Source organism: Castor canadensis, chromosome 16 (assembly GCF_047511655.1).
Source record: "Castor canadensis chromosome 16, mCasCan1.hap1v2, whole genome shotgun sequence".
NCBI lineage: Eukaryota > Metazoa > Chordata > Mammalia > Rodentia > Castoridae > Castor > Castor canadensis.
The window spans coordinates 61,386,295-61,411,383 of NC_133401.1; the positions used below are offsets into that span (position 1 = coordinate 61,386,295).

Sequence of the window (25,089 nt, forward strand, 5' to 3'; positions counted from 1 at the left end):
AAATGATAGAAGACAGACATGCAGAAAGTTGGGGCCAGGTGTTCTGGGCGCTCAGGTGGAGATGCACAACAGTCTCCTTGCTTCTTTTCTCTAATATCTCTTCTATTACTTTGCTTCTTTTCTTTATCTTTAAAACCTTTCTTCTAAAGTCAGTCTTTTCTATTCTTTAAAGTTTCTTGCCTTACACTTGCTCTATCCCATGTTTTCTTTAATCTCTTTAAGTCTTGGCCCTCAGACTTGCACTGTCCCATGTTTCCTCTAATCTCTAGCATAACTCAGCAGCAGCAGCAGCATGACCTCACACAATGAGGAATATACAGTTTGCAAATATGGTTCGATAAAAGTTCAGAGTTTTTGCAGGTGTCTGGACAAAGATTTCCTTAAATGTATGGCTCAAAAAATGGAGGAAAAAAGGACTTATCTTTCAAAAATCATCCAAGAAATGCCACAGAGAGTCAGGGAAGCCAGTGCAGCTGAGTGAGTTGAAACAAGGCAAATGTCTACACTGGTTTTTCAGAGCATCATCAGACCAATAAAATCATATAATCCCCAAATTTGGCTGTATAAGGTCCCTACAGTGTCTGACAGCAACTAGTCACTGAATAAGGCTGAGAAATGGAGGAATGTTAATTTTTGCATGCTTTTTACCTCTTCTTTCACGAAGCACTCACAGGATGTTATATGTGTCCACGAGTTCAGTCACATCCCAGAGTTGTGGAATCGTTGATTCCATTTGCTCTTTGAAGCTCAGTCACTGCTTTAGTGGGAAGACCAGGCCCTAGAGCGTCACACTTCCCCACTTTGTATGGGGTCCCTCTTTCCAGTCTAGCTTGCTTTGTAGAACTATTCTTCAGACCCAACAGCAGCATGCTGCACCTCCCTGTCCTGCCACCGGGTCAAGAAGGGGTAATGAGTGTTTATCCAAGTTCTGCCTTAGGACACAACCCCAGCCCCATTGAGAACATGCTCCACTGAAGCATTTTGTTAGGAATGTCCTTAGAACCCCATTTTTGTGGTCCTCTTAGGGGACACTGGATCATGACAAAGGAGAGGACGTTTTCCTAGAAGGAAAAACTCCAAAACTACCACACACGCTGAGGGCTGGGGAAGCTGTCCTCAAATGACCTTTTGAGACAGTCCTTACACACACACACACACAGCATTCATGTATGTAATGCATTATGGATAAGGACATGTGCCCACAAAAGCCAATCAAAGCTGTCAGTAATAAGAGGGATGCCCCTCTCAGCCCCCTTCTGCTCCACCTTTGGCCTTAAATTACACAAAGACAGAAGAATCAGGGCCTTGAGCTTTTTTTGCTCAGGCCTGCTCCATGTCCTCTGTGAGAGTGTATTTTCATTTTCAATGAATCTATGCTTTGCTTGCTATTTCTGTGCCTTTTGTTCAAGTTGCTAAGAACCTGGAACTAATACACGTTGGAGGTGCTGAGACCACCCAATGGTAACAAGTGGAATTCCTTTCAAAGATGTGGATTGGTGGCAGGGACAGTACCAACAGCACTGGCTCCCTAGACTCAAGCGGGTGTCACCATCCACCAGTAAACCTGCCCCCAGCTCACTGCACTGAGCATGCACAGTTCAGAGGGAACACATGGCTCAGGCCACCATCTTTGAAGAGGGATTCCAGGAAGCTGGGTCCCTCCCCACCTTGCATGATTCTCACTGCTCCCTTCCCTTACCATCAGGTCCCTGATGCTGTCCACTCAGAGGTGAAGAGAACCAGCACCCAGCCTGGATAGGAAAGGGATGCCAGCAAGAAGCAGGTCCAGACTACCTTGGTGCCAGGAAGCAAAATGGAAGATACACAGGCAGGCACCTGTGTCCAGACCTGAGCACAACTCATAAGCCTGGAAATGTGGAGTGGAGGATCTGTGCTTCGGGGAGCAGCACTCTGGGTTCTGTTCTGGGTGCTAATTTCAAACCTCAGCTGCACTTGAAAAAATATGTGCCTGGTCTATTCCCTGGTTTTCCTCACATTTTGGTCCCAAATGAGAGTTTCCCAGTGGAGCCATCCATGTCTCTCCTGTCTGACCTGACAGCACTCCCCCTATTTCACTTCTCTGCTTTTTCTCCTTTGCTTGCACTTTGCTTGCTAAGTGACCTATTTTTCTTTTGTCACCAACTGGAATGCAAGCTACCTGAAGGCAAGCACTGTGTTTTGCTCACTGCTGCAGATCCTGGAACAGTGGGCTCACAGGGGGATGACTTATTCAGGCACAGTAAGACCAATGCTGAGGGCCCCTAAGAGCCTTGAGGTCCACTACAATGTTTCCTTTTTGGTTTCTCTTAAGAAATAATTAAATAATTACTAAGAAATAGTAAACCCAATCTAGATTATAGTCATCCCCAATACCAAAACAGTCATAAAATATAATTTTACTCACATATCTGGAGACAGGGCCTTGTTATGTAAGCCAGGCTAACAGTTAACTTTCAATCTTCCTGTCTCAGTCTCCCAATTGCAGGCATTACAGGTGTGTCCTGCCATGCCTGGCTATAAAATACAATATTAACCCAGATGCTGGGGGCTCACATATGTAATCCTGGCTACTTGAAGGCTGACATTGGGAAGATCATGATTCAAGGACAGCCCAGGCAAATAGTTCACAAGACTTCATCTTCAAAAATAACCAGAGCAAAATGGACCAAGGGTGTGGCTCAAGTGGTAGAGCGCCTGCTTTTCAAGCATAAAGCCCTGAGTTCAAACCCCAGACCCACCCCCAAAATAATGATAGATAGGTGATAGATAGATAGAGATAATGTTGAGTAACTTTTTATGGAGGAACCCTGAGGCCAGGAAAGTCATATGTTAGGTCCCAGTCATGTGGCTGGTCAATGGGGTGAAAACAATATCACATAGACCAGAGTTAAAGCAAGACAAAGAGTTTTTTATTCACATTCTGAGGGAGGAAAGGAGCCAGACACCATTGGCCTCATGGAGCAATTCAAGTGAGTTTCTAAGAATTTTTGTAAGGAGGGGATTGTAGGAAAGGAGGTGGAGGGAGTGGACCAGGCAGTTCTTTGTCCTTTTGACAGATGGTAGGGTGTACCTCCCTGGTGAGATCAGAACATCAACCAGAGCTTGGTTTGATCTAGAGACATGTCTTCAAAGTTTTTGAGTACTGTCATTTCTCAGACTAGAACAGACAAGTTACAGGGTGGGTCTGAAAAGATAAGCAAGGTTAGGTGTGAATGTACACAAAATCTAGTCTAGATGCAAAAGGGAGTTATTCAGGTTCACTGATGGGCTTTACATTTCTTCCCTCAGACAGGAAGGACTTGATTCATTGGAAGATTATAAGAGGCAACCTCCACTCTACAGTTGTTGAGGAAGGGAGGTCCATCTTCTATAATTGCATTGTGCTGAGAAGGGGTACAGAATTGTCCCTGAGGAGTTAGGGGATCACATATCATTCTGTGTGTGTTATGTATAGAAACTCTTCTGTCCATCCTTCAGGAGCATCAGTTTTATTATAAGATACTTGAGAAGGAAATACATTAAGAACCATCTCCGCTAACCCCCAGAAATATGGAGGAAATGATAGACGAGCAGGGAATGGGGAAGAGTCCCAGGGAAAAGTCTCTGAGGTTCCCCCAGGGGTGTTGTAAGGGGTTTCTCCTCTCCAGACAGCTACAGGCAACCTTCCAGCTCACTGGCCCCACTCTGCACAGGATGCTTTGGAGGCCTTCTCAGTGGCAGATGCCACTTCACTGAAATTTCATGGGGAGAGTCTCATGGCAATTTGGCATGCACATGGAAAGATAGTTTGCACACCTCTTCCTGCACTGGACAGAGACCTTTGTTGGGCATGCTGGATACATGGCAGCATGGTCTCCCTCCCCAGGTTCTTCCTGCAGCTGGTTGAGTCTACACCAGGCCAATCCACAGAGCCCAGGTCCTCTGGCTCTCCATTGTTACTGTGTCTTTCCCAGATTTCCATGGCTTTCTTTCCAGCCATTGTGTTATGAAACCTAAGGCATGACTTTTCCACCAGAATCCAACAGTATAGACTTAAAACAGAGGTCAGGAACCTCCTTGTCACTCCCTTCTAATTCCAGTTATAATCACTGGGAGAGACTGTGGTTACACGAAGTTGTTTCGAACTGGTGAGGGCGTGTTCATCTGAGAACATGCCCTCAGAGGATGTGCCACTTTCCATCTCCCCATGAGTGGAGCAGCCACAGGACCAGGCTGGGGCCTGTGCTGAGGGTGGGCAGTCCTCCTCACCAAGATGCTGAGGGGAATGTTAGGCAAGCTGGCACTTTTTCTGCCCTGGCTTCATGTCATAAAATGACAAGATGAAGGGGTGAAGGGCAGGTACAATGGCTCTCCACCTTGGGGGGAAAGCAAAGGTGGATTTGTGAGGGATAGGGAAAAGGTGCTTAACATGGGTGGTACACCTAAGCCCCTGGCATGTGTGCTGTCTTGGCATAACGTATTTGTGGCCATTGCCTCATTGAATTTTCTGCTTCATTGAGACTGGTGGATCTCACCTGGGTTGTACCACAAGTCCGAAATGGAAGCCAGGATTGTAGGGTCTGGGAACTTGGGCAGTGACTCAATGGAAGGATTCAGTGAATTTCCTCTCCCTGGCTGACCCACAGGTACCCCATCGTGCATCAGAGTGGGCATCGCCCTGGGGTTGAGGGGAAGCTGTTGATGTTTCCCAATTCCACAGAGAGGTAAAATGGTAGATCATACCTCAGGTACAGGACCTCCTGCCACACGATGTGGATGGTGCAGCTAGCCCTCTGGCCATCTCAGCATAAGGTATGTGGCCATTGTCTCATTGAATTGTCTGATAGAGACTCACGGGTCTCATTTACCAGGACAGACATGGAGGCCAGGATTGCAAGACTGAATGGTCTGAGTATTTGAGTAGTGTCTCAATAGAAGGACTCAGTGAATTTTCCTTACCGTGGCTGAGCCACTGGTACCCCAGGATGTGCTACAAAGTGGGCCTTGCAGTAGGGTTGAGGGTGAGTAATTAAATGATGCTTCTCAATTCCATAGAGAGATAAGATGGTAGGTCATACCTTGGGTGCAGGAATCCGCTGCTGCTGCTGGGTGATGCACATAACCGTAGGGGATGTGTGCTGACTCAGCACGAGGTGTGTGACCATTGCCTCATTGAATTTTCTCTCTAGTAGAGATTTGAGAAACACATATGGGTTATTACCCAAGTTCAACAGAGAGGCCAGGATTATAGGATCCAGGTATTTGGGTAGTCTCAGTAGAAGGACTCAGTGAACATTCATCATCTTGGCTGGGCCTCCAGAGCTCCTATGATATGCTCCATACGGGGCCTCTCAATAGGGTTGAGGGTAAGCAGTTGAATGATGATGTCTCTCAGTTGTTTACAGATGTAAGATGGTAGGTCATACCTTAGGTACAGGACCCACTACCACATAATGTGGACCCTGCAGGTAATCCCCTGGCATGTTTGCTGTCTCAGAATGAGATATGTGGCTATTTATTTCCTTTTTGAATATTCTCTTCAGCAGACACTCGTGGATCTCATGTGGATTGTAATCCAGGTTAAATCCATGGAGGCCAGGACTGTAGGGTCTGGGTGTTTGGGCAGTGTTCCAGTAAGAGGATTTAGCAAACTTTCCTCACGTTGCATGAGCCACATGTGCCCCATGAGGTGTTTCAGAGTGGGCCTCTCACTAGGGTTGGGGTTAATAACTGAATGATGACATTTTGCAATTCCACAGTTAAGATGGTAGGTCATACCTTGGCTGCAGAACCTTGTAGAGCATAATGTGCATGGTGCAGCTAACACTTTGGCTTGCCTGCTGTCTCAGAATTGAGTATGTGAACATTGCCTCATTTAAATGTCTATTTAGTAGAGACTTGCAGGTCTCACAGGAGTTGTAACCCAGGTGAGACATAGAGGCCAGGATTGTACAGTCTGGGTGTTTGGGCAGTATATTGATGGAAGGACTCAATGAACAGTCCTCCCACTGACTGAGCCATGGATGCCCCATGTTGTGTTCCAGAGTTGGCCTCTCATTAGGGTTGAGGTAAGCAGTTGAATTTCATAACTCCTTAAAGAGGTAAGATGGTGGATCGTACTGGGTACAAGACCTGCTGCTATATAACTCAGGTGTGCAGTACCCTCTGGCTTGTATGCTGTCTCGGTATGAGGTACATGGCTATTGCCTCATTGAATTTTCTGTTTAATAGGGACTCTCAGATCTCACCTGAGTTGTATCCCTATCAGACATTGAAGCCAATATTGTAGGGTCCAAATGTTTTGGCAGTCTTAATATAAGGACTCAGTGAACTTTCCTCACTTTGGAGGAGCCACATTTGTCCCATGATGTGCACCAGACTGGACATCTCACTAGGGTTCAGAGTGCATAATTGAATAACTTTTTCATGATTAAATAGAGCAGTAATATGGTAGGTCATGCCTTAGGTGGTACAGGACCTCCTTCCACAATGCAGATGCTAATACTAACCCCTGGCATGTCTTCTGTGTCAGCATTAGTTACTTGACCACTGCCTCACTGAATTTTCTGTCTTATAGGAGACTTGAAGATTTTGCATGGATTGTAACCCAGGTCACTCATGTTGGCCAGGACTGTAGAGTCTGGGTGTCTGGGCAGTGTACAATAGAAAGACTGGTTGAACTTTCCTCAACTTGGATGAGCAACGGTTGCCCAATGATATGGTAAAGAGTAGAGTCTCCCTAGGGTTGACAGTACATAATGGAATGATGATAGTTTACAATTCCATAGAGCAGTAAGATGGTACATCATACCTTGGGTACTAGTCCTGCCACCACATAATGAGGACAGTGCAGCCAACACCCTAGCTGGAGTGCTATGTCAGTATTGGTACTTGGCAATTGCCTCATTGAATTTGCTGTTTAATAGAGACTCGAGATTTTAACTTGAGTTATAACTCAGATCAGACATGGAGGCCAGGATTGTAGGGGCCAGGTGTTTGGACAGTGGCTCAGTAGAAGGACTCAGTGAACATTCTTCATCCTGGCTGGGCCTCTGGAGCCCCCATGATGTGCTCCACACAAGACCTCTTGATAGGGTTGAGGGTAAGCAGTTGAATGATGTTTTCCAATTCCTTAGAGATGTACGATGATAGGACATACCTTGGGTACAGGATTTGCTGCTGTATAAAGTAAATGGTGGAGCTAACCCCTTGGCATGCCAACCATCTCAGCCTAAATTTCCTGTTTGATAGAGATTTGTGGATCTCATGTGGATTGTAACCCTGGTCAGATATGGAGGCCAAGACTGTAGGATCTGGATGTTTGGGCAGTGTCTCCATGGAAGGACTCAGTGAACTTTCCTCACCTTGGCTGAGCCATGGGTGCCCCATCTTATGCTCCAGAATTGGCCTTTCACTAGGGTTTAGGGTGGGCAGTTGAATGATGATATTTCACATTTCCCTAAAGTGGTAAGATGGTAGGTTATTCCTTGGGTGCAGTAGCTGCTGCCCCATAATGTAGGTAGTATAGCTAATCTCCTGGCATGCATGCTTTCTCAGCATGAGTTATGTAGCCACTGCATATTAAATCTTCTAATAGAGGCTCACAGATCTCACATGGGTTGTAACCCAGGTCACTCATATTGGCCAGGATTATTGGGTCCAGGTAGTTGAGCAGTGTTTCAATGGAAGGACACTGTGAACTTTCCTCACCTTGTCTGAGCCATATGTGTCCCATGATGTGCTCCAGAGTGAGCCTCTTGCTAAGGTTGAGGGTTACTAATTGACTGATGATATTTCACAGTTCCGTAGAGAGGTAAGATGGTATATCATATGTTGAGTTTAGTACTCCCTTCTATATGACGGGAACAGTACAGTTGATTAGCTTGAAGGTCTGCTCTCTCAGGATCAGGTATGTGGCCATTGCCTCACTGTATTTTCTGTTTAAGAGAGTCTCCTGGATCTCATGTGGGTTATAAACCAGGTCAGACATGGAGGCCAGGATTGTAGGGTTCAGGTGTTTTGTTAGTGACTCAGTAGAAGGATTCAGTGAACATTCTTCATCTTGGCTGGGCCTCTGGAGCCCCTATGATGTGCTCCATACTGGGCTGCTTGATAGGGTTGAGGGTGAATAGTTGAATGATGATGTTCCCCAATTCCTTAGAGATGTAAGATAGTAGGACATACCTTGGGTACAGGACCTGCTGTAATGGGGATGCTGCAGCAAATACCTGGCATGTCTGCTGTCTTGGCATGAAGTATGTGACCATTGCCTCATTGAATTTTTTTTGTCTGAGACTCATGGATCACAGGTGGGTTGCAACCCAGGTCAGACATGAGGCCAGGATTGTAGGGTCCAGATGTTTGGGCAGTGTCTCAATGGTAGGATTCAGTGAACTTCCTCATCTTGGCTGAGCCATGGGTGTCCCATGTTGTGCTGCAGAGTTGGCCTCTCACTAGGGTTGAAGGTAAGCAGCTGAATGATGACATTTCACAATTCCTTAAAGAGGTAAGAAGGTAGATGATACCTTGGGTGCAGGACCAGCTGCTGCATAATGTTAACTGTACAACTAACCCTCTGTCATATGTGCTCTCTCAGCATGAGGTATGTGGCCATTGCCTTAGTGAATTTTCTGTTTAATTGAGTCTCCTGGATCTCAAGTGACTTTTATCTGAGGTCAGAGATGGAGGCAGGATTGTAGGGTCCAGCTGTTTGGGTAGTGTCTCAATGGAAGGACTCAGTGACCTTTCCTCAGCTTGGCTGAGCCACTTGGTGCCCCATGTTGTGGTCCAGAGTTGGCCTCTTGCTATGGTTGCAGGGAAGCAGTTGAATGATATTTTGCATTTCTTCAAAATGGTAAGGTGGTAGGTCGTACCTTGGGTGCAGGACCTGCTGCTGTATAACATGAATGGTGCAGCTAACCCCCTGGCATGTTCATTGTCTCAGCATGATGTACGTGGCCATTGCTGCATTGAATTTTCTGATTAATGGACACTTGAGGAAATCACAAGAGTTTATCCCAGGTCAAAAATGGAGGCAAGGAGTATAGTGTCCAGATGTTTGGGTAGTGTCTCCATAGATGGACTTGGTGAAATTTCCTCACCTTGGCTGTGCCATGAGTGCCCGATCATGTGCTCCATCCAGAGTGGGCCTCTCGTGTTGGTTGCATAATTGAATAATGGTGTTTCACAATTCCTTAGACATGTAAGGTGGTAGGTCATATCTTGGGTACAGGACCTGCTGCTATATAACATGGATGGTGAGTTTACCCCCAGCATGTCTGCTGTGATAGCATGAGGAATGTGGACATTGCTTCATTTAATTCGCTAATTAGAGACTCACAGTTCTCACATGAGTTGTAACACAGGTCAGATATAGAAGCCAGGATTGTAGGGCCCAGGTGTTAGGGCAGTATCCGCATGGAAGGACTTGGTACCAACTTTCATCTTGCCTGATCATGTGTTCCTCATGATGTGCTCCAGAGTGGGCCTCTCACTAGTGTTGAGGGTAAGCAATTGAGTGATGGTGTTTCACAATTCCTTAAAGAGGTAAAGATGGTAGATCATTCTTTGCGTGCAGTAGCTGCTGCCCCATAATGTGGATGATGCAGCTAATCCCCTCTGCCATGTGTGCTCTCTCACCATGAGAATGTGACCAGGATCTATTGAATTTTCTGTCTGCAGAACTCATGTGGGTTGTAACCTAGGTCATACATGGCTAGGAATGTAGGGGCCAGGTGTCTGGGCAGTGGCTCAAAGAAAGTACTCAATGAACTTTCCTCCCATTGACTGAGTCATGGGTGCCCCATGATGAACTCCATTTGGACCTCTCTTTAGGGTTGACGGTAAACACTGGAATGATGTTTTCTAGTTCCTTAGAGATGTAGGATGGTGTGAATGCCTTTGCTGTAGGACATGCTGCCAAGTGACACAGACTCTTCCTCAAACACCCTGGAATGTCTGCTGTCTCAGTATAAAATATGTGGCCATTGCCTCATTGAATTTTCTGATAGTGATGCATGGATCTCAGGTCAATTGTAACCCAGATGAGACATTCAGGCCAGAATTACAGGGTTCGGGTGTTGGTCAGTGTCTTGGTGGAAGGACTTGGTGAACTTTCCTAACCTTGGTGGAGCCTTGGTGCCTCATGTTGTGAGTTGGCCTCTCACCAGGGTTGAGAGTAAGCAGTTGAATGCTATTTCACAATTCTGTAAGAGGTAAGATGGTAGGTCACACCTTGGGTACAGGACCTACTGCTACATAACATAGACGTTGCTGCTAACCTTCTAGCCTGACTGCTGTCTCAGCATGAGGTACATGGACACTGTTTAATAGAGCCTCGTGGACCTCATGTGACTTGTATCCCAGGTCAGACGTGGAGGCCAGGATTGTAGGGTCCGGGTGTTTGGGCAGTGTCTTGATAGGAGGATTCTGTGAACTTTTCCTCACCATGTCTGAGCCACATCTGCATCATGATGTGCTCCTTAGTAGACCTCTCACTAGGTTCAGGATAAGCAACTGAATGATGATGTCTCACCGTTCCTTAGAGATGTATGATGGTAGGTCATACACTGGGTGCAGGACCAGTTGCTGCATAACATGAATGGTACAGGTAACTCGTAGCATGTCTGCTGTGTCGGCATGAGGCATGAGGCTATTGCATCACTGAATTGTTTTTCTAACAGAGAACTCAATGATCTTACATTGTTTGTAACCAAGCAGAGACATGGAGGCCAGCATTGTTGGGTCCAGGTGTCTGGGCAGTGTATCCATAAAAGGTGAACCTTGTTCACCTTGAATAAACCAGTTACCTGATGATATGTTCCAGAGTGGGCATCTAGCTAGTGTTGAGTCCTTAATTGAATGACGAAGTTTTCCGATTCCACAGAGAGGTAAGATGGTAGACGATACCTTAGGTACAGGTCCTGCCATCATATTAGGTAGATGGTGCAGTTAATTCACTGGCATGTGTGCTGAGTCGGCATGTGGTATGGGGCCATTGCTCATTGAATTTCTATTTAGTAGAGACACATAAATCTCACATGGGTTGTAGCCTAGGTCAGACATGGAGGCCAGATTGTAGGGTCCGAATGTTTTGGCAGTTTTTTCATACAAGGATTTGGTGAACTTTCCTCACCTTGTGCTCCATAGTGGCCCTATTGCTAGGGTTGAGAGTATGCAGTTGAATGATGATATTTCTTAATTCCATAGAGAAGATGATAGGTCATACATTGGGTGCAGGAACTGCTACCACATACATGGATGCAGCAGCTAGCCCATCAACTCTGCTGACTCAGCATGAGGTTTGCGGCCATTGCCTCATTGAATCATCCAATAGAGACTCTTGGATATCCTGTGGGTTGTAACCTAAGTCACACATTGAGGCCAGGATTGTAGGGTCCCAGTGTTTGGCCCGTGTCTTGATGGATGGATTTGTTGGGCTTTCCTCACCTTGGCTGAGCCACCAGTGCCCCATAATATGCTCCAGAATGGGCCTCTCTGGTTGAGAGTGCATATTGAATGATGATGTACAGTTTTGTAGACAGGTAAGATTGCAGATCGTACTTTAGGTGCAGGACTGCTGCTGCATAACAGGAAGGCCGCACCATCCACCTGGCATGTCTGTTGTCTTGGCATGAGATACGTGGCCATTGCCTCATTGAATTTTCTGAGAGAGACTCACAGATCTCACATGGGCTGTAACTCAGGTCAGACATGAAGGCTAGGATTATAGGATACAGGTTTCTGGGCAGTGTCTCTAAGGAAGGGCTCTGTGAACTTTCCTCACTTTGTCTGAACCACGGATGCCCCATGTTGTACTCCAGAGTTGGTGTCCCTCTAGGGTTGAGGGTAAATGGGTAAAAATGCTTCACAGTTCCTCAGAGAGGTAAGTTGGCAGGTCATACCTTCAGTGCAGGACTTGCTGCTGCTCCATATTGTATATGGTGTATCTAACTCTCTGGCATGTGTGCCCTCTCAGCCTGAGGGATGTGGCCACTACATTGAATTTTCTGTTTAATAGAGACTCTCAGATCTCATGTGAGTTGTATCCCAAGTCAGAGATAGTGGCCAGGATTATAATGTCCAGGTATTTGGGCAGTGTCTAGATGAAAGGACTTGGTGAGCTTTCCTCACCTTAGTTGAACCATAGATGCCGCATGTTGTGTTCCAAGTTAGCCTCTTGCTATTGTTGAGGGTTAGCAGTTGAATTATGATATTTCACAGCTCCTTAACAAGGTAAGATGGTAGGTCACACCTTGGATGCAGGACTTGCTGCTGCATAATGTGGACAGTGCTGCTAGATCCCCTGGGCATGTGTGCTGCTCAGTGTGAGGAATGTGGCCATTGCCTCATTGAGTTCTCTGTTAAATAGACACTCGAGGATCACGTGTGAGTTATGTCCCTGGTCAGACATGCAGACCAAGAGTATAGGGCAGTGTCTCAATAGATGGCCTCTGTGAACTTTCCTCACCTGGGCTGAGCCACAGGAGCCCCATAATGTGCTCCAAAGTGGACCACTCACTAGGATTAAGTGTGGGTCATTGAATGATGGTGTTTCACAGCTCCGTAGAAAGGTAAGATGGATCATTTCTTGGATACAGAACCTTGTGCCACATAATGTAGACAGTGCAGCTAACTCCTTGGTGTGTGGGCTGTCTCACCATGAAGTATATTGTCATTGCTTCATTGAATATTCTGTTTAATACAGACTTATGGATCTCACATGGGTTGTAACCCAGGGCAGACATGGAGGTCAGGATTTTAGGGTCTGAGTGTCTGGCAGTCTATCCATAGAAGGACTTGGTGAACTTTCCTCACCTTGACTCAGACACAAGTGTCCCATGATGTACTCCAGAGTGGGCCTCTTGCTAGGGTGGAGGATAAGATGTCACAGTTCCTTAGAGAGGAAGATGGTAGGTCATACCTTGGTTGCAAGATCTGGTGTCGTATAAAGTGGATGCTGCAGTGAACCTCCTGACATGGTGATTATCTCAGCATGAGGCATGTGGCCATTGCCTCATTGAACTGTCTGCTTGAGATTCCCAGATTTCACAAGTTGTAATACAGCTCATACATGGAGGCCAAGACTGTAGGGTGTGGGTGTTTGGGCAGTGTCTTGATGGAAGGACTCTGAACTTTCTTCACCTTGACTGAGCCATAGTTGCTCTGTGAGGTGTCCCAAGTAGGACTATGAATAGGGTTGAAGGTTAGCAGTTGAATGATGATGTTTTGCAATTCCTTAAAGAGGTAAGATGGTAGATTATACCTTGGTTATGGGATCTTCTGGCACATAACATAAATGGTGCAGCCAACTCCCTGGCATGTGTGCTGTCTCAACATGAAGGATGTAGCCATTGTTTCATTGAATTGTCTAAAAGAGAATTGCCATCTCACATTGGTTGTAACCTAGGTCAGACATGGAAGCTAGGGTTATGGTGTTTTGGCAGTGTTTTGCAATTTCTTAGAAAACTAACATGGTAGTACATACCTTGGGTGCAAGACTTGCTGCCACATAACATGAATGTTGCTGATGCCCGCTGGCATGCTGATGTCTTGGTATGAGGTACAGTGCCATTGCTTCATTGAATTGTCTAATAGAGACTCACAAATCTCAGGTGTAACCCAGATCAGACATGATTGTAGGCCAGGTGTTTGGGAAGCATCTCAATGGAAGGTCTTGGTGAACATTCCTCACCTTGGATGAGCCACAGTTGCCCCATGATGCGTCCAGAGTAGGACTCTTGCTAGTGTTGAAGGTAAGCAGTTGAATGATGATGTTTTGCAATTCCTTAAAGATGATAGGTCATACTTGGGTGCAGGACCTACTGCCATGTAACATGGACAGTACAGCTCACCCCCTGGCATGTGTGCTATCTCACCGTGAGGTATGTGGTCAATTTCTCATTGAATTGTCTAACAGAGACTGAAGGAACTCTCCTGATTTGTAACCCAAGTGGGTCATGGAGGCCAGGTCATGGAGGCCAGGTCCAGGAGTTTGGGCCTTGTTTTCTTGGGAAGGACACAGTAAACTTTCTTCAAATTGGCTGAGCCACAAATGCCCCATGTTGTGCTCCAGAATGGGCTTTTCCCTTGGCTTGATGATATGCAGTTGAATGATGATGTTTCACAATTCGTTAGAGATGTAAATGTTAGGCTATTTATTATTGGGTGCAGGACCTGCTGGTGCATATTGTGAAAGGTCCAGCTAATTTGGCATGTGTGCTTTCTCAGTATAAGGTACATGGCCATTGCCTCGTTGAATTGTCTAATACACACTCATTAAATTGCCTGTCTAATCTGGACTTTGGATATCACACAAGTTGTAACATTGGTCAGACATTCAGGCCAGGATTGCAGGGTCTAGGTGTGTGTGCAGTGTCTCCATAGGACTTGGTGAACTTTCCTCACCTTGGTTGAGTGACAAGTACCCCACGATGTGCTCCAGACTCGACCTCTGGCTAGAATGGAGGATGAGTAATTGAATGATGATGTTTTGCAATTCCACAGACAGTTAAGGTGATAGGTCATACCCTGGATGCAGGGCCTGCTGCTGCAAAACATGGAGGATGTAGCTAAATGCCTGGCATGTGTGCTTTCTCAGCATGAGGTACATAGCCATTGCCTCATTGAAATGTCTGATACTCAAGGATCTCACATGAGTTGTAACTCAGGTCAGATGTGGAGGCCAGGATTGTGGGTCCATGTTTTTGGGCAGTATCTCCATGGTAGGACTCAATGAACATTCCTCACCTTGGCTGAGCCACGTGTGACCTATTATATGCTCCAGACTGAACCTTTCCATAGAGTTGATTGTAAACATTTGACTGATGTTTCACAATTCCTTAGAGATGTAAGATGGTAGGTGATACCTTGAGTATAGGATCAGCTGTCCCATAACTTAATGGGTGCAGTTAATTCTTGGAATGTGTGCTGTCTCAGCATGAGGTATGTTGCCATTCCCTATTGCATTTTTATGTAATCCAGTTTCTCAGAATCAGGTGAGTTTTAATTGAGGTCAGACATGGAGGCAAGGATTGTAGAGTTCAGGTATTTGAGCATTGTCTCAATGGAAGGACTCAGTGAACTTTGGCTGAGGCACAGGTGCCCCACATGCTCCACAATGGACATATCATATCACTGGGACTGAGGGTGAGTAATTGAATGTGATGTTTTGTAATTCCTTAGAGATGAAAGATATGTAGTTTTTTGACACATGACTGCTACCACATAATCAAAAGTTTCAGCTAACCCCCTGCATTTCTACTGTCTCAGCATGAGGTATGTGTCCATTCACTCATTGATTTGTCTAATAGAGACACAAGGATCTCACGTGGGTTGGAACTTAAGTCAGTCATGGAGGCCATGATTGTAGGATCCAGGTGTTTGAACAGTGTCTTGGTGGAAGGACTCAGTGAACATACCTCATTATGCATAGTTACCCTGTGAGGTGTCCCAAGTAGGACTCTGAATAGGGTTGAAGGTTAGCAGTTGAATGATGACGTTTTGCAATTCCTTAAAGAGGTAAGATGGTAAGTCATACCTTGGGTGCAGGACCTGCTGCCTTATAATGTGGACATTGCAGCTAACCCCCTGGAATGTGTGCAGTCTCAGCATGAGGTGTGTGGCCATTGCCTCACTGAATTGTCTGTTGAACTGACACTCGCAATTGCATACAGTTGTAACCCAGGTGAGACATGGAAGCCAGGATTGTAGGGTCCAGGTGTTTGGGCAGTGTCTTGATAGAAGGACTTAAACTTTCCTCACCTTGGCTGAACCATAGGTGCCCCATGATGCACTCCAGAGTGGGCCTCTCCTAGGGTTGAGGGTGAGTATTTGAATGATGATTTTTCACAATTCTATGGAGAGATGATAGGTCCAACCTTAGCAGCAGGTCTAACATGGGTGGTTGGTGTGTGTGTGGTTTCAGCCTGAGCTATGTGGCCATTGCCTCATTAAATTGTCTAAAAGAGAATAGAGGGTCTCATGTGGATTATAACCCATGTCAGCTATGGATGCCAGGATTATAGCTTCGGGTGTCTGTGCAGTGTCTCCATGGAATGACTCAGTGAACATTCTTCACTTTGGCTGAGGAACAGATGCGTAATGATGTGTCCAGAGTAGGCCTCTCACTAGGATTGAGGGTAAGCTGTTGAATGGCGGTGTTTCCCCATTCCTTAAAGAGGTAAGATGATAGGTCAAACCTTGGGTGCAGCATCTGCTGCCATGTAACATGGATGGTGCAGCCAAACCCCTGGCATGTGGTATGTTGCCATTGCTTCATTGTATTTTCTGTTTAATAGAGACTCACAGATCTCACATTTGTTGTAACCCAGGTCAGACATGGAGACCAGGTATGTACGGTCCAGACGTTTGGGCAGTTTTTCCATGGAAGGACTCAGTGAACTTTCCACACATTGACTGAGTCACAGGTGCCCCATTATGTGCTCCAGAGTAGGCCTCTTGAATTACAATGTTTCCCAGTTCCTTAAGAGATAAGATGGTAGGTCATTCCTTGGATGCAGGACCTGTTGCCTATTAACATAGATGGTGCAGCTAACCCCATAGCATGTGATTTCACTCTATGAGGTTTGTGACCATTGCCTCATTCAACTTGCCCTCTAATTGAGTCTCTCATATCTCACATTAGTTGTTATTGAGGTCAGAAATGAAAGCCAAGGTTGTAGGGCGCTGGTGTTTGGATACTGTCTTGATAGAAGGACTCACTGAAATTTCCTCACCTTGACTGAGTCACAGGTGCCCCATGAACTGCTCCAGAGTGGGCCTCTTGCTAGGGTTCAGGGTGAGTAATTGAGTGATGGTATTTTGCAGTTCCATAGAGAGGTGAGATGATAGGTCATGCCTTGGGTACGGGACCTGCTGTCTCACGATGTGGACAGTGAACTTAGCCTCTGTCATGTGTGCTTTCCCAGCCTGAGAGATGTGGCCATTCCCTCATGAATTGTCTGTAATGGAGACTCAAGGTTCTCACATGAGTTGTAACTTAAGTCCGACTAGAAGCCAGGTTTGTAGGGCCGGGTGTTTGGGGACACTTCCGGTGGAAGGACTAAGTGAACTTTTCTCACCTTAGCTGAGTCACAGGCGCCCCATTATGTGCTCCAGAGTGGACCTCTTTAAGGATGATGTTTCCCAGTTCCTTAAGAGGTAAGATGGTAGGTCACACCTTGGGTGCAGGACCTACTGCTGCATAACATTGATGGCACAGCTAACTCATTGGCATTTCTGCTGCTTCAGCATGAGGTATACAGCCACTCCTCATTGAATTTTCTCTCTGAGACTTGCCTATCTCTTCACTGTGTTGTAATCCAGCTCAGACATGGAGGCCAGGATTTTAAGGTCTGAGTATTTGAGCAGTGTCCTAATAGGAATCTGTGAACTTTCCTCACCTTGACTGAGTCACAGGTGCTCCATGATAAGCTCCAGAGTGGGCCTCTTACTAAGTCTGACGATAAGCCCTAAATGATGATTTTTTTTTTTTTTTTGCAATTCCTTATAGATGGTCAATAGTTGGTTGCAGGAAATGCTCCCATAGCTGTACAAAGGTGCTCCATTTAATGGTAAGTTTTCCATGATCTTGTAGGATACTCAGACCATCATACTTGTGGCATAGGAAGATATAGGTGGCTCAGAATGCAAAAGCACTAGACACACCTGTCAGCTCTTGCCCACCCAAAAACACGGTGCTAATGCCAAAGTCACCTTGATGTTTCCTTGGGTGTCCAGCAGGATGTTGTTCAATTTCAGGTCTCTGTATGCAGTGCCTTTCTTGTAGCAGTATTTTGTGGCACACAGGATCTGTTTCAGTGTGCTTCCAGGCTCATCCTCTCACAGGGGGTAGGCCTGTCAGATACTGCAGGAGCTCCCCCTACTGGTATACGATGTAGTTGCGGTCCCCTGTTTCAATCACCTGGAATAGCTTGATCAAGTTCAGTTGGTACAGTGTCTGCTGCTGATCACATTTGCATGGTGCAGAGACTCCTGAGAGGGAATGGGGCTGTCTTTGAAAGCATTTTCATGGCCTGGGGACATGGCTGACGTGGTAGAGTCAAGCCCGAGACCCTGGGTTCAATTCCCAGTACTGAAAGAAAAGAAAAAGAAAAAGCATTTTCATTTCACTTAACTGTTTCAGATATAGTCCTCTTTGTTTCTGTATGGATTAAGCCTGACATGATTGAAGCCATCTGGAGTGGTAGCCACCATGATTGCCCCAGAGTGACACCTACCAGATTTTACTCCACAGTTTCCTAGCAGAGTGTAACTGGATAAAACCGGTAGAACTTGGCAACCAGACCCTGGTGTCTGGAATGTGCCTGACTCTTTGATGTTAGCTTAGGATACAGAAGATGCATTCTGGCTTGGATAAAGCCACTTTTGTCCCAACTAACATAAACACTTCTTCTGACCCAAACTGTGGGGATCCATGTGGACTTGCTGCTGCCCAGATCATTCTTCCATCACTAAGTCCCCTAATAAATTGCATTCTGAACTGTTCTGGATCTATTTCTCTTCCTTCAGTCTCATGGTGCCTTCAAGCTCATTCTCATGCACTTGAACTGGGTTGCTCTGGGACAGTTTCTATTAAACATTTTTGTAAGATTTTTATTTTATAAAAATGAAACATATATGTATGGGTGCATATATAAAAAGAATAAAAAATAATGGCAGGCGCCTTTATACACCTAACATGTAAGTTAAGAAGTAGAGGGCAGGACTGGGGATGTAGCTCAGTAGCAGAGCACTTGACTAGCATGCATGAGGTCCCAAGTTCAATCCCCAGTAAAGGAGTCCCTAGGAATCAGGATACCTGCAGGAAATTCCATGCTGAAAATGCTCACCCCAGGAACCCTGTACCAGGAGAAAAACTGTCAGTTCGGGTAACTGGGGCTTACAGTTAAAACTGCACATGTGTACTTCCTGGCTCTTGTTTCTTTTTTGCAGTGTGACACTGCTATGAGCAAGATGGAGACAGAATGAGAAGTTCTGTCTCCAGTTTTGCCCAATGTTGTAAATAAATTCATTTTCCCCTTTAATACATATTATATTCTTCTCTCTTAATGCAGGTGGGTATCCTAACCCAGAATCAGGCCTTATGGCCAGGGGTGGAGGTGGCACTCTGGTTACAGAACTTGGCAGACCCCATAGGAATGGAATTGAAGCAGGAAATATAGGGACAGTACCCAAACCAGGTCATGGGGAACAGGTGGCCTCCTTGCAGAGCATTTCATAGGGAACAGGTGATCGAACTCCAACCAAAGCCACCCCAAAATGCCTCCTTTGAAGTAGTATTTGCATCCATACCCAAACTATGGTATGTACACAAGGACCCCTAATTTTAACTCACTGAATTCACATGTGCAGTCAGTCACCAAAAGCCATTCGTAAGAACCAACCAAATCTCCCCTTGCTCACCCCTTGTAGTGAATACATCTCTTTCCAAACCAAGTTATTGACGCTCTTGAGCTGCTTCCCCTCCACCCCGCCCACCACTGGGGTTTGAACTCAGGGCCTACACTTTGAGCCACTCCACCAGCCCTTTTTTGGGGATGGATTTTTCGAGATAGGGTCTCGTAAACTACTTGCCCAGGCTGGCTTCAAACCATGATCCTCCTGATCTCTGCCTCCTGTATAGCTACAATTATAGGTGTGAACCACCAGCACCTGTCCAGGTGCTGCTCTTAAGCCATCTCACCAGAGCCCACTCCCTGCCTTTGTTTGGGAGTGTACTTTTCTGCTTTCACTTACTCTGTCTCAGTAAAACTGCTTTTACTTTGAAATCTATGTATCTCAGTCCAATTCTTTGTTTGGGATGTCAAGGACCTGAAATCTTTTGGATCAGGGTCTTCTGAGACCATACATTGGTTACATTTTTGGTGAATGAGCCTGCTTTTACTGAGACAGATTTCTTTACTTTCCACTCATTTGTCTTGGTCACCTGGCACATAGCTATGACCTTGTCTCACCACACATACCTGAAACAGTGGAAGTCCAGAGTCAAGTTCTCCATCCAGGGATCAGACAGCTGCAGATTAGATCCAGCCTTTGGAGGCAGCCAAAAGAATTTAACTGTGTCAACGCCCATTCCAGAGGCAGAGACATCAGGCTGTAGTTTGGAGGGAAAAGGGGTTGCTCCCAATTCCCCCCACCAGGACTCCCAGGACCATCATGGGCCACCCCAATGGCTCTTGAAGTAGCAGCCTCATTACCTCCTTAATGTTGTATTTCTTCTCTCTCTTCCCCTTCATTCTTTCTGCAGATCAAAATGAGACAAATGCATCTATCCCAACAGATTCTCTGCTTGGCTGTTTCCTTAAACACTGGCATCTTTTAAATCCTGATAATCTGAAAATGAAACACTTTATCTTCTACTGTAATGTAGCTTGGCCCCAATACCAATTGGGGAGTCAAGAAAAGTGGCCCAAGAATGGGAGCTTCAATTATAATCTTACCTTACAGTTATTTATATTGTAAGAGAGAAGGAAAATGGTAAGAAGTGGCATAAGTCCAAGCCTTTATGACCATATATCAAGACCCTTCTCTTTGTAGGGGGACGCCCCCCAGGCCCAAAATGGGGAAACAAAATGGAGGATGTGGATGTCCTACTAATGTAGTGAGCTTTCCAGTGAGCTCCTGTTCTCTGACCTAAGTGGGGGTGACTAGAGATGCAGAAAGGACAAATGATAGATGACAGACATGCAGAAAGTTGAAGCTAAGTGTGCTAGGCACTTGGATGGAGACACACAGCAGCCTCGTTGCTTCTTTTCTCTATTAACTCTTCTTTTACTTCTTTTCTCTTATACTTTTAAACTTACTTCTAAAGTCTTTCTTTAAAATCTTACTTCTTTTCTATTCTTTAAAGTCTCTTTCCTTAGACTTGCTCTGTCCCATGTTATCTTTAATCTCTCTTAGTCTCATCCTTCAGACTTGCACTGTCCCATGTTTCCTCTAATCTCTAGCATAACTCAGCAGCAGCAGCAGCAGCAGCCAGCTGCATCATTCAGTGGCAGTCCTTGCCCTGGCAATAGCTTCCGCTTCTCGCAAGCAGCCAACCAATCCATCCATCCCCCATCAAAAAACCTCTTGTCCTACTTCAGCCAGTGTTTTACATCCAGTGGTAAAGGAGGAGGTGGAGCAACAGTTCTCAGGGAGGGGTATGACATTGTAACAAGAGAAACCTGTGTTCTACTTCTCTGAATGTAAACAACTTAAAAAAGCAGCTGTGCTGCATTTTGCCTTCACCCCCTCTGCAGCTGGGGCCATGCCAAACTCAGCCTGTAGATCACTGAGCACAATGTGCTTATGTCAAGTTCTCATAGGCTTCTCAGAATCTGCTCCCCACATGCTAAGGGAGCGACACCTGACTCTCGGGGGACACCCTCCTCCTTACCGTAATCCTTCCTCTGCACTCTAACCGTTCATGTGACCCCCACCTACTCAAAGCAGAACACTTTCCTTGGAGGCTTCCCAAGGCTAGTTCCCACCGCCAGAGACGGCAGGGCCAGAGGGCCCAATTCAGGTGCAAGTACCTTTTTCCAACAATGCAAAGAAAAACTGGAGATACATCCTGAGGGCCCAGATACATTTGCATAAGTGTTTCGGACCCTGACATTGGCTTTCAATCCGTCCTGGAGAGAGAGTCACTTCCTGTTGGCCAATTTTGTACCCCATAGAAAAAGAAAGAATTCTCACTTCTTCCTGTAATGAGGCAGATGTCAGGGAGTCTTGGACTCATCAGCCACGGGCTGATACTGTCCCTGAAAATGAACCTACCTGGGACTAAAACACTCAGAGGATGACACGAAGGACAGCTAACATCATACAAGAAATTCTCCTGGGCATGAAATCAGGAATTGCTAAACCTATTAATTATTGTAAGGTTAGAGAAATTGCTCAGGAAGAGAAAGAAAACCCTGTATCATTTAATGATAGGCTGGAGGAATTCTTTAGAAAATACACCAGTACCGATCCTTCCTCCAGACAAGAAGAAGCCCTCCTGAGCCATCGTTTTATTGCTCACTCTGCCCCAGACATCAGGCGGAAGCTTCAGAACTACAGCTGGAACCTCAGACTAATAAGACCCAGCTGCTAGATGCTGCTTTTCCAGACTATGACAATCTGGAAGGATTGGAGGAGAGAAATACAGTCACAGTTATGACTGCCATGATTGGGGATGCCAGTACTCACCCTTCAGGCATGTTTAGGTGGGAGAGGCAGCAATTCCAAGAAGCCAACCTGTGACAAATGCAAGAACCTGGCACATTTTGCTAGGGAACGCCTGGAGCTACCTCTCACCCCTTATCTCAACTGCTACAGAAAAGGAGGGGATTCTTGGCACTAGAGGTTTGACTGTCCGTGCTTGCAGAGAGGGGTTCAGCCAGTGAAGACTCTGGCTGCATTGCAGAAGCTGAACACAAGTGAGGAGCCCTGAGGCGCTTTCTATATGCCCCACCTAAAATCATCGTTATGAGAAATCTCAGGTAGCCTTGAATGTCTTGGGTAAGCAAATTAATTTTCTATTGGATATGAGGCAACAACATACTCTAGTCTTTCCACCTATGCGGGAAAGCCTTCCTCCCAGACCATGATTGCAATGAGGGCCACTGGAAAAAATAGGGTTAGAAATTTCACCCCTCATGCCTTGCCATATTGAGACTCAAGTCTTTGTGCGTAGATTTCTTAGAGTCCCCGGATGCCCCACTCCACGTTTGGGCCAGGATATAATGGGAAAATTGGACACAGTCCTGCTAATGGACTGGAGAAACAGCTAATGCCTTCAGGGCCCTTAAAAAGGCCCTAGCTGAGGCCCCAGCCCTAGGAATTCCCTTTTGTATATGTATCAGAATAAAAAGAACTGCAGTAGAAGTCCTAACTCAGAAGCTAGGGTCAGAAACTCGTCCAGTAGCCTAAGAGGTTGGATGGAATAGCCCTGGGTTGGCCAGGATGCCTGAGGGCAATAGTTGCCACTTCCCTCCAAGTGGAGGAGACCACTACAGGACCTACTCCCCCATCAGAGAAGGGCCACATTGGAACCAAAAGGCCAATTGTGGATGTTCAGGGAGACATTAACTAAACATCAAGCCATCCTTCTAGAGTCCCCAAAGGGATCATAAAGACCAGTAGCATCCGAAATCCTGCATTTTTGTTGCCCTCTGAACTGATGTCCAAGCACACTTGTGAGCAGGTGATGATACAAACTGATGCATGCAGGCCAGACGGGGCAGATAAGCCACTCCTCAACCCAAGGATGATTGGCTTACTGTTGGAAGTAGTTGTGTGCTAAATTGGGAAAGAAAGGCATGATATGGAGTGGTGAGCCAAGAGGAAGTCACTGAAGCATGGCCCTTGCTGGCCGGGACTTCAGCCCAAAAAGCAGGACTGATAGCCTTAACTAGAGCCCTAACTCTGGAGAAAGAAACGAAGACTTAACACTTCAACCACTTCAAAAGATAAATTCCTAGTACTGCCTGCTCATGCAGCTATATGGAAGGAAAGGGGACTTCTCTCAGGAAGGCAATTCCCAATAAAACACAGAAAGGAAATCCTTCAGCTATTGGAGGCTTGTCGCCTACCTAAGGAGGTGGTAATGATCCACTGCTAGGGACATCAGAAAGATTTAATCCTAGAACTGCAGGGAAACAATCAGGTGGACTGAGAGGCTAAACAGGCAAGTCTGTGGCCTCTAGATGTCTCACTGATCTCTGCTCTGGCACTCTTCCCTCCACGGGAGCCTGCAGATCTCAAATGTACTCCTGATAAGGAAAAGGAGGCTGCCCTGATGGGTGGCGCACAGATGGTAAGTTAATCTTGCCTCAAGCAATCCAATGAAAGGTGATAAAAATCTATACATGATACTTTCAACTTGGACCAAGATGCAACCCAGGGGCTAATTGGTTGTTTCGGGGAACTGGAATAAAATCTACAGTTTGGCAGGCAGGTTTGCCAAAGCTGTTCCTGTGCTTTTATAACAATTCTGGTCCAAAGATTCCCCCACTGGTTGATCCAATCCAGAGAATGGGGCACTTACCTGGGATAGGATTGGGAGGTAGATTTCATTCACATGCCCCCTTTACTAAGGATATAAGAAGTTGCTAGTATCCTTTTACAGGATGGATTGAAGCTTTTCCCACATGGACAAAAAAAGCCTCTGAGGTGGCAAAGGTCCTTCTAAAAGAGATTATTTTTTAGATTCGTCCTACCCTGGACACCTCAAGTGAGAATAAGCCAACTGGATCCTTCAGACCTTGGGAATTAAATATCATTTACATTCAAGCTTGGAGGCCCCAATCCTCTGGTAAGGTGGAAAGGAACCATCAAACCTTGGCCAAGCTTTGCCAAAAGACCTCTAGAAAAACTTCTGTCTATTGCCCAGCTGAGAATGAGAAATACACCATAGGCTAAGATCCATCTGAACCCCCTTTGAAATGCTCTATGGGAGGCCAATGACTTAGTGATGGGCCCTGAGACTGACAGTCTCCTCAACATATATAAATAGATCTAGGGACATTGCAACAAGCAATCTGGGAGTTGGGAAATAAGGTTCCCCCAACAAAAGAGAGAAAACTCAGAAAATGAATTGGGAGAATAGGTGTTGATCAAGACCTAGAAGGATGGACCCCAGCTGACCAACTCCAGTCCAAATGGAAGAGTCTCTATCCAGTGATCATGGCCACTCCCAGAGCCATCAAAGTGCAAGGAATGGATAGTTGGATTCATCTTTCCAGGACAAAGCTTGTGACAGAGGAACCTTCTTTTGACCAAGGTGACTGAGATCACTTACTCCTGGAGCTGATAGAAGACCTGAAACTTCTCTTCTGGAGAGATAAAAAAGCTTCAGCTTAAAAGGTAAGTCATGCTTACTTCCTTCATTTCTCTCCCACAATGCCAGTGGGGCCCTTGCCTACAACTCCTACTCCTGGTAACATTCCTGATATGGTTCATCTGGTTTCAAGAAAAACATCAGGGTTTATTAATAAAGAAGCAGGTGTAGACAGCAGTTGACTGTCCAACCTCCTGTCTTCATTAGGAAATAGCATTTTTATCTGGCTTCTCCCATTTCTAGTCCCTTTGATTTTAATGTCATTAGAGTTGTGCTTTGTC

General features: G+C 45.8%; 1 long non-coding RNA gene across 3 annotated transcripts in view; it reads left to right on the top strand.

The window, feature by feature from the left end:
• LOC109696601 (uncharacterized) overlaps positions 1–25,089 on the top strand; it is a 55,199-nt gene that overhangs the window by 17,591 nt on the left and 12,519 nt on the right. For all 3 annotated transcript variants that reach the window (XR_002213334.2, XR_002213335.2, XR_012442512.1), the window contains exon 4: positions 1,706–24,834. This is a non-coding gene — a long non-coding RNA (uncharacterized lncRNA). The remainder of the gene's footprint in view (positions 1–1,705; positions 24,835–25,089) is intronic.